The sequence below is a fragment of the Cervus canadensis genome, chromosome 8 (assembly GCF_019320065.1).
Source record: "Cervus canadensis isolate Bull #8, Minnesota chromosome 8, ASM1932006v1, whole genome shotgun sequence".
Taxonomy (NCBI): Eukaryota; Metazoa; Chordata; class Mammalia; order Artiodactyla; family Cervidae; genus Cervus; species Cervus canadensis.
In genome coordinates, this window is record NC_057393.1 from 57,217,137 (window position 1) to 57,230,592 (window position 13,456).

The window sequence follows — 13,456 nt, forward strand, 5'->3', positions numbered from 1 at the left end:
AAAACAAATTGACAGAAGAGAGCTCAAGAACAGACCCACTACACATGCCAACTTGATTTACAACAGAGTTGTTATAGATTAGTGACTAAAGAATGGCTTTTTGACTTATGGAGCTAACACTCTTGGTTATCCATATGGAAAGGACTAAGTAAAATAAAACTTTACCCACTACCTCACACCCTACAGAATAATCATTTCTAAGTAGGACTAAAGACTAAATATGAATGGCAAAATTATTTCTTTTAATTTAATAATAAAAAAGAATAATTTTATGACTTTGCAGTGGAGGAGAATCTCTTAGATAATATACAAGTATATATCATAAAAGAACATATGGGTAAATTAAGCTTGTTTGAAACTAAGAAATTCAATCATTAATAGAAATCACAAATAACATAAGGAGACAAGGCACAAACAAGAGAAAAGCATTTACAACATACATAAATAACAAAGAATTAACATCAGAATATGTACTGCATTACAGAAAACCAATAAGATAAAAGACAGATGACCCCATAGAGAAAAAGATTTGAACAGGAAAAAGAATTTAGAATGGGCAAGGAGGATATAAATAGATGACCAAACTTAGTATTTCAGAAAATGCAAATTTAAAACACAGAGGGCTTTTCATTTGCTCTGAATCGGTATAAAATTCCAACAAGATCAAATGTTGGTGAAGATGTAAAGCAAGAGAAACTTTTACATATTGCTGATGGGTAGGTAGTGTTACAATCAACTTGAAAGAGGTTTCACTATTATCCAATAAGGCTGAAGATTTATATACCCTACAACCCACCAATGCTACTTCTAGGATATGTACCCTAGAGAATTCTTGCACATGCACCACAGGATATATGCACAAAGGAGAGACCCAGCAGTGCTTACTGGTGCTAACAGCACCAAACAACTTATAATAGAAAAAAAAAAATACCCTAGGAGTATCCCAAGCGCCCACTGCAGTATACTGAGGTATATTCGTGTATAACAGAATACTATCCAGCAATAAGAGGGCTTCCCAGGTGGTGCTAATGGTAAAAGAACCCACCTGCCAATGCAAGAGACATGAGTCACAGGTTTGATCCTTGGGGTCGGGAAGATCCCCTGGAGGAGGACATAGAAAACCACTCCAGTATTCTTGCCTGGAGAATCCCATGGACAGAGGAGCCTGGCAGGCTGCAGTCCACAGAGTCGCAAAGAGTCAGACACAACTGAAGCAACTTAGCACATCCAGCAACAAACATGAATGCATTAGAGACATATTCAATAATATGAAGAAATGTCAGACCCATAATGTTGATGAAATTAGCAAATCGTAAAAGAATATTTAATTACTATCGATAAAGTCCACAACCATGAGAAAGCAAATAACATATTTAGCAGTTTAAATATACAAGGTCGAATTGAAAGGAAAAGCAAAAAGAACAATAAGCCCAAAATTCAGAACCACAGCTTTCTCTGAAGAGAGAGAAGGATGAGCACGCAGATGGCGTCACAGATGCTGGCGCTCTTTGAAGCAAAACTAAGGTGACAACACACAGGGCCATTTTCATTGCTTACAGTTTACATATGTTCTCTAAATTTTCCTTTCTATCTACTCACTATTTCAAGACTTCCCAAGTCTGGGGGACTACCGCCCAGGTCCTCACACTGGACAGGAAGGCCCTCCCTGACCTGACCCCACCCCAGCCCTCTCTGGCCGGGTCACGTGGCGTATTCCTTACCCCTGTCTGCCACTCTGGCCTCCACCAGTCCTCCTCCTCTGCACCTTGACCTTCTCAGGTCCCCCTGCCAAGAGCACAGCTCAGAAACACACTTGGCTCAGGCCCTCCCTTCCTTCAGGCCTCCACTTAGAAGACATGTGCCTTCCTGGGCTTCCTGACCCCCACTCCCTACCCTCTGCTCTCCAACCCACTGGAGCCTGTGGCACCCAGCACCACCCACCCCTGACCACTGACCTAGCTGTCTTTAGGAAGTGACTGGAAGCCGTCTGGCAGGAAGTGGCTCTCCATAAATATTTGTTGACCAATTAAATGGATGACTATGCAGAAAATCATATCAAAGTTGAAACTTTATGGCAAAGGTAACATGTGAACTTCTTAGTTACCAGAGTAACTCCTCATGGTTCAGAGAGGTTGGGACAAAGGATTGGTTGTGTGTTCTGTAAGATGCAACTTTAGGTGGGAAGAAAAGATTTAATTCTTGAACCCCTGTGGTCCTGCTGATTCAAAAATACTGATGTTTCTAAGGTTTTAATGCGGTAAATCAGGTGAGGGAAGGACAGCCCCAAGGGGCACCTACTTATCAGACACCTAGGAGTAACCACAGGGCCAGGTCGGAGCCATCTCTCTTGGTGACCAGTCTGAAGTGACCCCCACTGTTCAGCGTCTTTCAGAGACCCACACAGCAGGTGGACAGAGGGTCTCGTGGCCGGCCCTCTCACTCCAAATTTGGTTCACACAGGCCCGTATCCAGCCTCACCTAGGTGTGGGAGGTCATGTTCCTTAGCAGAACCCTGAGAATGGGCTTGACCTGAGGTAGGAGGGTGAGGAACAGTGCTGGAGCCTGGCCCAGCTCAGCAAAGCCCAACAGCGACAGACACCCCAACAGTAAGACATCCCAACAGTGGGACACCCCAGTAGACTCAGACATTGGAGGAGCCCTAAGCATATGTGCCCCCTGTCCTACACACACTTCCTGTTCCTCAGCTTATCTCCTCTCCCACATCCACAAACTCAGATCAGGCACTGTGGTCACACGCGCTCCCATGCTCAGCTTTCCAGGAGGCGGCCAGTCGGCTTGACCTGGAAGACAGGACACCCATGCCCACCTCTAGGCTGGCCTGGCATGGCCAAGGACCGGGTTACCTACCTGGAGTGTATCCGTCAGGGCCTGCAGATGTCAGATGGCATGGGCGCCCCCATACCTCCCCCTCAGGCTTAGGGGAAGAGGACCCAGCTCAGAATCTTCAGTCTTTAACTGCGTTTCACTATGAATCACTGGGTTTCTGCTCATTTCCTGGAGAAAGCAGAAGTGGAGAGTCGGCAGATGCCTGACTCTGCCCACTTCCCAGCCATCAGCAGCGTTGCCTGAGTTCTGACTGGTGACTTGGGCCCTGCAGAAAGGCCACTTGGGGCAGTATGGTTAAGCAGTGCTGGGTGGGGCTAAGGGCAAAAAAGAGAACGCTAGTAAGAGTAGACCCAGAGTTTGTTCAGCCCTGCGCTGTGATGCTGGGCTTTTCCTCCTTTGCTTGGCCCCACTTCTCCTCTCTGAGCCTCTGGGAAAATAAAGATAATAATGGTGTTTCATGCTCATGCTTAGTCACTCAGCCATGTCCGACTCTTTGCGATCCCATGGACAGAGGAGCCTGGAAGGATTCTCCAGGTAAGAATACTGGAGTGGTTGCCATTTTTTTCTCCAAATAATGGTGTTTAGGTGAATTTAATTAGAAGTGTGTCTAAAATACATCTGTGGGCATTGCATGAGTTCATCATCTTCCTCCCTAAGGCTTTCAGGCCCAGAAGGAGCTTCTTACTTGGATTCCCTCCTCCTCCATCCTCAAGGCTAACTTGGACCACCCATCAAGGGAGTCCTCAGATGACCAACAGTGAGAAACATTAAAGTGATGATGAAAGAAAAGTTTAAGTCATAGAATAACATTCTCTAGGATTAAGCATCAAGATTCTTATTCCTTTGGGATTGTTAGGTTGAATCATTTCATACCATTTCTCGATAGCATCATCCATGTAGGACCAGCCAGTGTGTCCGTTCAAATACAATGTCTCCCCGAGCCACATGGGCAAGAGCAGTCGTTAGCATGAAGGCCTGATCCTTAAAGCTAGCTCATCACCTGATTCTAGTTCGCAACAAACTGACCATTTATGACTAACTATTAGTGATGAAACATCATCTTTTATGGGAGGCAAAAAGGCTCTGAGATGGGTTAAAATAATGAAAACATTTGTAGTAATATCTCAACTCTTGCCAGTAAAGACTGACAGTAGATAGTAACCAAACTAGGAGACTTGTCCAGTTTAAGTCCTTAGTCACATGCCCATGTTGACCTTGTACCCATTCCCCAAAAGTAGTCACAGGTACCAACATCTCTGCTCAAGTTCTCATTTCTCATTCCACCATTCATGAGTAGAAAGGAAGCTAGAATGAAGACTGGAAGGGTTGTAGATAGGAGGGCATCACAGATGACCCTGAGACATGGAAGAGGCGTGTGGAGCAGCTCAAATATCATCTTCTCAAGCCAGAATGGGCTCTAATTTTTTTAGCAACCAATGAAGACCATGGTTATACTATATGCAAGAGCCATTGTGCTATATTATGTACCATTATGAAGAAAAGTGTTAATTTTTTCAGCATCTGGTGCAAGACCCTTTCCTAGGGAGATATTTGTTGACTAAAATGATAAGTAGAATCGAGGCTTCTGGGTAAAAAATCTGGGTTGAAATTCTCATTGCTACCCAAAAGGAATTAACATCTTCAAGTCTGGTTCTTATTTGTGGAATGGAACCAATGCCATGTACAGAATAAATGAAGTAATATTTCTAAGAGGATTTTTTAAATGCTCAATATGGCTGTAGTGGGGACTTCCCTGTTGGTCCAGGGGTTAAGACTCCACACTTACAATGAAGGGGGTTTAAGTTCAATCCCTAGTTGGGGAACTAAGATCCCACATGCCACATAGCCAGAAACAAATAGTAAATAAAAATGGCTGTACAAATATGTGCTATTATTACTGAGAGAGTTGCCCATGCTTAGTTAGACACTGAAGCTGCCAGGACAACCATGAACTGAACATGTACATACATGGAAATATGTATTTTTGTTGAGGGGAAATGTGAGATTCTGTAGTTTTAAAAAATATCTAAAAATAGGAAGGATATTCTGCTCCCAGTTACAACAAGAGATAACCTCCCATTGAAGGCTACTCTAAAATAGGACAAATATATGGGACAATTGGTTTCAGGCATTGAATAGCAGGCATCATAAGACCAACCCTTGAAATAAGAAAAACAAAGAAGGTGAGCCTGTTGCTCTGCCTTTCTTCTTATGGGTGCTTTTCTGCCATGGTACATGGAAGTGAAGCCCCAGGGGCAGTAGTATCCTTGAACTAAAAAGATTTAAGTCAGAGAGTTCCAGGTTTCCTAAGAAGCTAGAGTTTTCAGAGCAGGGCCCTGAGAAGAGTGTGTTTTATGGGAATTCACTGTATATGGCCTCGACCAAGGGTTGTTATACATGCATGGGGTGAGACACCAAAAGACATAGAGGAGATCACCTGCTCCAAGGCTGAGAACTGAGGTAATAGAGACCAGGCACTGTTAGCTATGCTGGCGTTCCATACCATCCAGGGTGGCGAGACCTCCCTGAGCATCTTGAGATTTCGTCTTATACTCCAGAAAAGCCAAATCTGAAAACTAAGAACTAGAGCCTAGAGTAGGAGTCATGAACTAGAACAGGTTCTTACTTGAAACAAAAGAGCACTGAAAAGAAAGGTGAAAGTGAAAGTCGCTCAGTTGTGTCCGACTCTTTGTGACTCCATGGACTATGGGGTCTCCAGGCCAGAATTCTGAAGTAGATAGCTTTTCCCTTCTCCAGGGGATCTTCCCAACCCAGGGATTGAACCCAGGTCTCCCACATTGCAGGTGGATTCTTTACCAGCTGAGCCACAAGAGAAGCCCAAGAATACTGGAGTGGGTAGCCTGTCCCTTCTCCAGTGAATCTTCCTGACCCAGAAATTGAACTGGGGTCTCCTGCATTGCAGGCAGGTTCTTTACCAACTGAGCTATCAGGGAAGCCTGAAAGAGCAGTAACAGAGAATAAAAGCAAGTCTGGCAAAACCAAAAGGATATTCCAGTTACTCAACTGTTAACCAGGAAAAAACTCATCATTCTTTAAAGGAAGAAAACAGTGCAGCAGCCTTCCATGTGGCATCCACACTGTCCAGCAAACAACTAAAATTAGTAGAAATCTGAAAGAACAGAAAAATGTGACTCATAAGAAGAAAAACAACTGTCAGTAGAAATAGACCCCAAGATGAATCAGATGTTGGAATTATCACATAAGGACTGTAAAGCAGCCATTGCAAATATATTCAATGACTTAAAAGATGGCCATAATAATTGAAAGGTGGGATATTTCAGGAAGTAGATGGAAGGTATAATAAGAAGATTTGGATGTAAATTCTGGAAGTGAAAAACATATCTGAAAAGAATATTTTACTAATAGCCCAAGAGTAGATCAGTGAGCAAAAATTTTAAAAAAGAAAAGTTAAAGAAATTGAAGACTGATGAACAGAAATTATTTGAACATAACTATCTGAACAAATATTTGAACAAACAATCTGAACAGAGAAAAGACTGAAGAAAAATAGACACACACTCAGTTGTCTTTGGGACAATATCAAATAATATAATACATGCGAGTCCCAGAGAGAAAGAAGAGAGAGAACAGAACCAAAAAAAATTTTGAAGAAAAATGTTTGAAATTTTCAGTTTGTTGAAAAACAGAAACTTGCAGATATAATAAGCTTAGCAAACTCCAAGAAGAACAAAATGGATAGCTGCTGAACATCAGAAATTTTAAAAAATTATCTTAACAATTAGAGAAAAGAAATCACACATTGGGGAACAAAAACAATATTAGGCATATGTTTTATCAGAAACAATGGAAGTCATCAAACAATGGATAGCTATCTCTTGTATACTAGAGGGAAAAAATTGTTAACCCAGTTATCCTTAAAAAAGTGAGGATGAAATAAAGTTATTTCCAGATGGATGACAGCTGAAATCATTCATCTCCAAAAGATTTGCACTACAAGAAATTCTAAAGGAAGTTGTTGAGGCTAAAGATACCAGATGGAAACATGAATCTACAGAAAGGAAAGAAGAACACTATTGATGGCTGATATGTGAGCAAATATAAACTATGTACTTTTTCTTGTCTTAACTTCTTCAAAAGACTATAACTGCTTAAATCAAAAAGTGTAACACTATACTTTGGAATTTATACCATCTCCAGTTCGTAGAAATTGTAGGTGAAACATAGATGACAACAACTGCACAAAAGATGGAATGAATGGAAACAAGCTGTTGTGAGGTTTTCACATTTTACAGGAAATACTATTTTATTTAAAACTCTAAGTAATAACAAAACTATGGTATTTATAACTTTGTGATGAAGGTGTCAAGAAAGTCATAGTTCAGTTCTAATCAACAAACTCACACTGAGCATCTATTCGGAGCCAGATCCCAGCTAGATCCTAGAGAAACAGAGATAGATAGAGCAATCTTGAATGAGGCAAACTTAACAACAGTTGTTCAAGTGGGCAGTCCAGTAATATGTCAGCCTTAACCTACTATTAAGGGAGAATGCATTTTGGTAGGCTATTAGTCTCTGTCATACTCTTTTCAAAGACATTATGTCTATACTCTGAACAACGTACAAAAAAATTAATAATATTTTTCTGACTTTTAAAATAAGCCATTGTAATTTTATACATAATACAAAAAAGTATAAGAAATAGAGAATAAAATAAAAGTTATTAATACTGTAAGTATCCTAAACAGCTAAGCACTAGCCATGTTGAGAACAGCTTAACATTTTTCCATGTTGGCCAAAGTGTATTCCTTTGATCTCAATTTTTTCTTAATAAATTTAAAATTATGTCTTAAATTATACTTCATAGCCTATTTGGTCTTTTTTTCACTTAATTCATCATAAACTCTCTGCATTTCATTATTACAATGTATTTTTTACACCAAGTTAGGATCAAGAGGAAGGAAGACTTTTTACACAGCAAGGGGGTATTTTTTTTTAAAACCTGGAGAGAAAGCAACTTTCTTGAAACTAGTTGTATTTCCACATTCCCCATGAGGACTATGATGAACTCCAGAAAAAGAGGGTATTTTCTCAGAGATGAAGGGTGTCAGTCCTGGAACAACTGGAAAATGCCTCCATGGGACACCAGGAGCCCATGGGAACAATGCTAGCTACTGCTGCTGATGTGGGGAGACTTGGAAAAGGGAGAGAGGATTGGAAAACTACAAGTGGGCAACTAATCTAATTTTCCAAAACAGCTGGAGGTTGGAATCTATAAATCCTTTCTGCAAAGGCAGTACTGGCATAATACTCAAAAGGAGCCCATCAAAAAGATCAAGAAAAATTAGAAGATGTGATTCAGTTAAATGCAGGCTATTCAATGCACTTCAGTCAGCATAACAATTTGCCAGGATTAAGTCCTAAACTGGATTAAGTTCTACAGGCACAAACGATAGGTAGCAATGCCTTCCCCAAGGAACCTTCAAACCAAGAACAACTTTTAGGCTAAACTTACTTATATTTCTTTAAAGAAAAAAAATTTTTTATTAAAGTATAGTTGATCTACAACTTTGTGTTAATTTCTGCTGTATAGCAAAGTGATTCAGTTATATATATATACATTAAAAACATTTTTCCATTATGGTTTATCATAGGATATTGAATATGGTTCCCTGTGATATCCAGTAGGATCTTATTGTTTATCCATTCTATATATAATAGCTTGCATCTGCTAATCCCAAACTCTCAATTCATTCCTGCCCCACTTGCCTTCCTTCTTGGCAACCACAGGTCTGTTCTCTCTGTGAGTCTGTTTCTGTTTCGTAGGTAGGTTCATTTGTGTCATATTTTAGATTCCACATATAAGTGATATTACCTGGTATTTATCTTTCTCTTTCTAACTTATTTCAATTAGTATGATCATCTCTAGTTCCATTCATGTTGCTGCAAATGTAAGCTTACTTATCTTTGGTGGATGAGAAGACATTGCATCACTGTGGGTGTGAGCTTCTGTAAGGCATTGGTTAAGGCCTCTCAGGGTTGACACTTCCATTTATTCCACCTCTGTCTCCTCAGCACCACCGTATGACTGACACGGTGCAAGCTGTTGGGGTGATAAGATCCAGCCTATCTTTAGGGAATTTACAGATATCACACACACACACCATACAGATCTCAGCCACTATGCACAGCCACACATCTGTCACGCCAAAACGGTTTTATTTTGGGGAAGTAGGAATAGATGGCTGAAACTTCAGTTTAATTCTGAGTGACTTTATGCCCTCTCACCATTAATGTGCCACTAACAGAAATTAGGCCCTCCATAAAGATTCTTGACTTTCGGGGAGATCTCATGGGACCAGAGTGAGAGCATCAGGAAGAACCAGACTTGAAATTGGAGTTGACTGTAACTTCTGGCAATAAGGAAAGTGAAATACTGCTTTTTGAAAAGATTCATGAGAAACCTTTTCAAGAAACGGTATAGAAACAACATGAATCTCCATGACAAAAATAAATCAGTCTCATTCCTACCTCATACCATATAGGAAAAAAAAAAAAAAAATCAAGGTGTTTCTTAGATTGAAATGAAAAGGCTACAGGCTTCCCTGGTGGTCCAGTGATTGAGACTTTGCCTTCAAATGCAGGGGGTGTGGGTTTGATCCCTGGTTAGGGAACTAAGATTCCACATGCCTCCTGATCAAAACATCAAACAATAAAACTGAAGTAATATTGTAAGAAATTCAATAACCACTTGAAAATGGGCCACCATCAAAAAAAAAGAAAAACCCTTTAAAAGAAAAAAAAGGAAAAGCTAAAACTCTAATGCTCCTAGGAGAGTACCTAGGTAACCTGAGAATAAAGTTCCAAGCACGTCGAAGTAGTCAGGAACACCTCCCCTGGCACCAAGAGGACAGAGACTTCTCGGAGATGGCCCTGGAGGCCTCTCTTCCCCAAGAAGCAGATGGGCAGGAAGGGGGAGACACCCTGAGGAAGGGTTCGGGGATGTGCAGGAGGCCAGTGTTCCCAGCGCAGATATTATGGGAAGCACTGGATGGAACCATGCTCAGCTTTCCCGGGTGGTGACCAGTAGGATGAAACAGACCAGGGGCTCCCAAGGGTCTGATATGCACCCTCAGAGGCCAGGCTGAGAACTAGGACTGACTGCATGGGCAAATGCTAAATGAGGATGCTGGTGGGCGGTGGTGTCTGGGCATGGTGGCTTGGACATCTTGGAGGGAGGCTGGAGCAGAGAATGAAGAGAAGTTTCCCGAGATAAGACTTTGCCCCACTCTCCTTAGTGAAGCCTTAGAAATGGTCTGGATGGGAGATGAATCCTCAACACCCTGACCCCTCAACACCCACCCAGCTACCTAGATTCTTGGTGCTTCTTCTACACAACTTACTGGGTAGGTTTTTGGTGGGAGGCACCAAACGAGCGGCTGGCTTGGTCTTCGTGAGCAGGAGGTGCTGTCCTCTCACCCCCCACCCTTTGCATCTTTCCACATGAGGGACTCTGGCTGGCTCCCTCGCTGGCTCACGGCACTCACAGCAGAACACAGCCCCATGTCTTCCCCACACGAGGTCCAGCCTCACAGAGACGCTGTCTACTCTCCATCTCTGTGTGGATCAGTGAACACCTGGACCAACCAAATGTGGCCTGGATGGGACCTGGGAAGTGACTGTGATTAGGTCACTGTGGGCCAGTGGGTCAGGCCCCTGGTCAGAACAATCACTGGTGGTGCAAATGCCCGCCCATCTCACAGTGAGCAAACCTGGCTGCCCGGCTACAATGGCGTGCAGGCTGGGTGGGGGAAGGGGGTGCAGGGGAGGCTGTCTCATCTGTGACCGCCAGATGCTCACACCCCAAAGCGGCCATCTGCAGCCAGTCACTGCCAAGACAGCCAAGCATGTTTTCTCCTTGAGCTGGAGGAGATGCTGGGTGACATGCTGCCGTGTCTGACTCTGGAGGGAGAGGGAGCCCAAGGCCTGGGAGGCTGAGGCTGGTGGGTTCAGAAGGGCTGGGTGAGGTTAGCAGCACTTCCCCACCCTTCCCCCAAGAACATCACTGAGAGGCAGGGCGGTGGAGCAGGAAGAGCAGAGCGAGCGAGCGAGCTTCCGTTCTTGGAGGTGTGAACCCTTGTCTGTCAAGGTCGGATGCCTCTCTGTGGAGGAGCCTCCCTCCTAGCTCCTGCCAAGACTGATGAGATGATGTAAAGGAAGGGAAGCAGCTTTATCATGTCCCAGGGCCAGTCCTGGGGTCCTGTGTCCTCTGTCACGGGGCGCAGACCCCAATGCTTCCACAGCCTTCCTGGGGGCCCCTGTGCTTTGGCACAGCCAGCTCCGGTAGGGACTTTCGGTTACAGTGGACGAGGCGGGCACTGGGTACTGCAGATGGGGCTGGCTGCACGCTTCAGCAGCCGCGTTGCCAGGTGGTCCGCGGCCCCTGGGGGCCTCCGCTCAGGCGCAGCTCCCGGATGTGCCCTGCAGAACAAGACCTTGCGGAAGAGATCAACGTGAGCGCCACACTGCAGCAGGAGCAGGGCGGCCACACGTCCCACCAGAGACTCTGAGCCACACGGACCCTGTGTCTCCCCGACCCCCACCCCCACTCCCAGAGCATCGTTCCCCGCGGCCACAAGGCCTTCCCGAGGAAGGGTCGGGTCCAGGACCAGCCACATCGTGCTGGGGAGCGGATGGGGAAGCGCAGGAGGGAAAAAGCTATCACAGGCTGTTTCCTCATCTGAAAATGAAGACAGTTATAGCAATGTCATACGGACTGTGTGTTGTTGAAAATTAAATGTGCGTCACTGCGTAAAGCTGGCAGGTCAGGGCACCCTCCGCTTCCCACCAGGGCCCTGCTTGGGGTGACTACAGAGAACAATTCGAGGGACCTCAAGGGACTAACAAGGGGCCGGGGGGTTCCTTCCTCGCCCAGTCCTGCCCCTAAATTTCTGGGAAACAGCCCCCGCCCCTACAGGCTGTATACTGCCCCCTGCTGGAGGTACTGTGAGCCGCGAGGCTCTCTAAGGTGGGAACCTGAGGCATGGACTTCTTACTTAGGGAAGCACCGCATTTCCTGGAGGGGAGGAGGGATGACCAAAACAGGAACTTGCCATAATAAGCCGCCAAAACGTAGGGCTCGGAGTAAGGAGTTTAACCGCCCTGGACTTTCCTTTTCATGCACATGAATTTAGGGTAATGAAGAATAATTTATAAGAATGCATCACATGGCCAAGTGCAATGCGCAGCACATTGTGGATATGCACGGCCACTCCCCTGTGTAACAAGAGAATCCCCCTGGCTGGCAAGCAAAGGTGGAGCCCATGGAGACTGGAAAGAGGGATTAAATATGACTTCGGGCCTTTCGGGATGTTTGCATATGTGGTCAAAAGCAAACTATACTGTAAAAGGGATTACCTCAAAATATATAGGGTCCAGGCCAAAAGTTGCTTTTTTTTAACAGTGCAAAGTGATGGTGAAAGTCATTTAGTCATGTCTGACTCTTTGCAACCCCATGGTCTGGAGCCTGCCAGGCTTCTCTGTCCATGAGATTTCCCAGGCAAGAATACTGGAGTGGGTTGCCATTCCCTTATCCAGGGGATGGAACCCGGGTCTCCTGCATTGCAGGCAGATTCTTTACCATCTGAGCCACCGCTTTTAACAGTACTTATGTTTTTGTTTTTTTGTAATTGTTACTTATAAAATTATACCTACACATGGAAGTAAAATTCAGTTTATAAGAACATAAAAAGTAGTTTCCCTTTTGTCTATGACCATTCTCTCCTTTGCCCAAATAATGACTAGAAGCGATTGCTTTTCAATCTTCTGATGGTTACCATTACAACTTTAATACTTTTCCTTTAGGATTAATTTTAGACTGTACTTGCAGACTTGAAAAATAAGAAAATTAGCATGCTTACACTATTTTTTTCCACTCCTATATGCCTTCCTGATTTGTAATTATGTTTTTATTTTATTCCTCTAAATATTGCCTTTCCAGCTTTGTTCATTGCATTTTTATAATTCCCTCTAATAATTTCCTTTCTAACTTTGAATAGTATATTCACTTTTCCATGTACTCAATTAAGACTGTTTACTGCTCTGCAAGACAAGGATACTAGCTTAGCTATTCTTCTTTCCTCCTCCCCTTATTTTTGTTTCTTGTATCATTGTTTTCATATCATCATGGTTTAAAATATTTCTGTTAGCTAACTAAAAGAATTTTCCTTGCTTTATCAACACATTGACTCTGAAAACTAGAAAATGAATAAACCACATTGACAATATTGTGGTTTCAAATATAATATTCACTCTAGAACCAAAAAACATAATTGACTCAGAGAGAAGGAAAATATTCCTGTTATTAAAACTTCACAGTTAATTACATGTTATATAAACTTATCAATAGACAAATTATATTTAAAACAAAGGTAGTAAGTACTCAGAATCAACTCACTTAGTTACATTTTGCTTTTGGTTCTGTTGAGGTCACCAGTACCTCACATATCTGTGTGGTGGATATGCTTTATAACGGTGGCCTGATGCACAGCTCCCATCTCTGCACTTATTGATGTCATGCTGGTATTTTTTAAACTGGCCATGGTGGGAGAATTTACACTATGGAAACTGG

The 13,456-nt window shown here is 43.1% G+C and overlaps 1 protein-coding gene across 1 annotated transcript in view; it reads right to left on the reverse strand.

Moving 5' to 3' along the window:
- WDFY4 (WDFY family member 4) overlaps positions 1-1,839 on the reverse strand; it is a 251,632-nt gene extending 249,793 nt beyond the window's left edge. The window contains 1 exon segment of the mRNA XM_043476353.1: positions 1,722-1,839. The gene's annotated coding sequence lies outside the window, so the exon portion shown is untranslated.
- Positions 1,840-13,456: the final 11,617 nt, after the last annotated feature.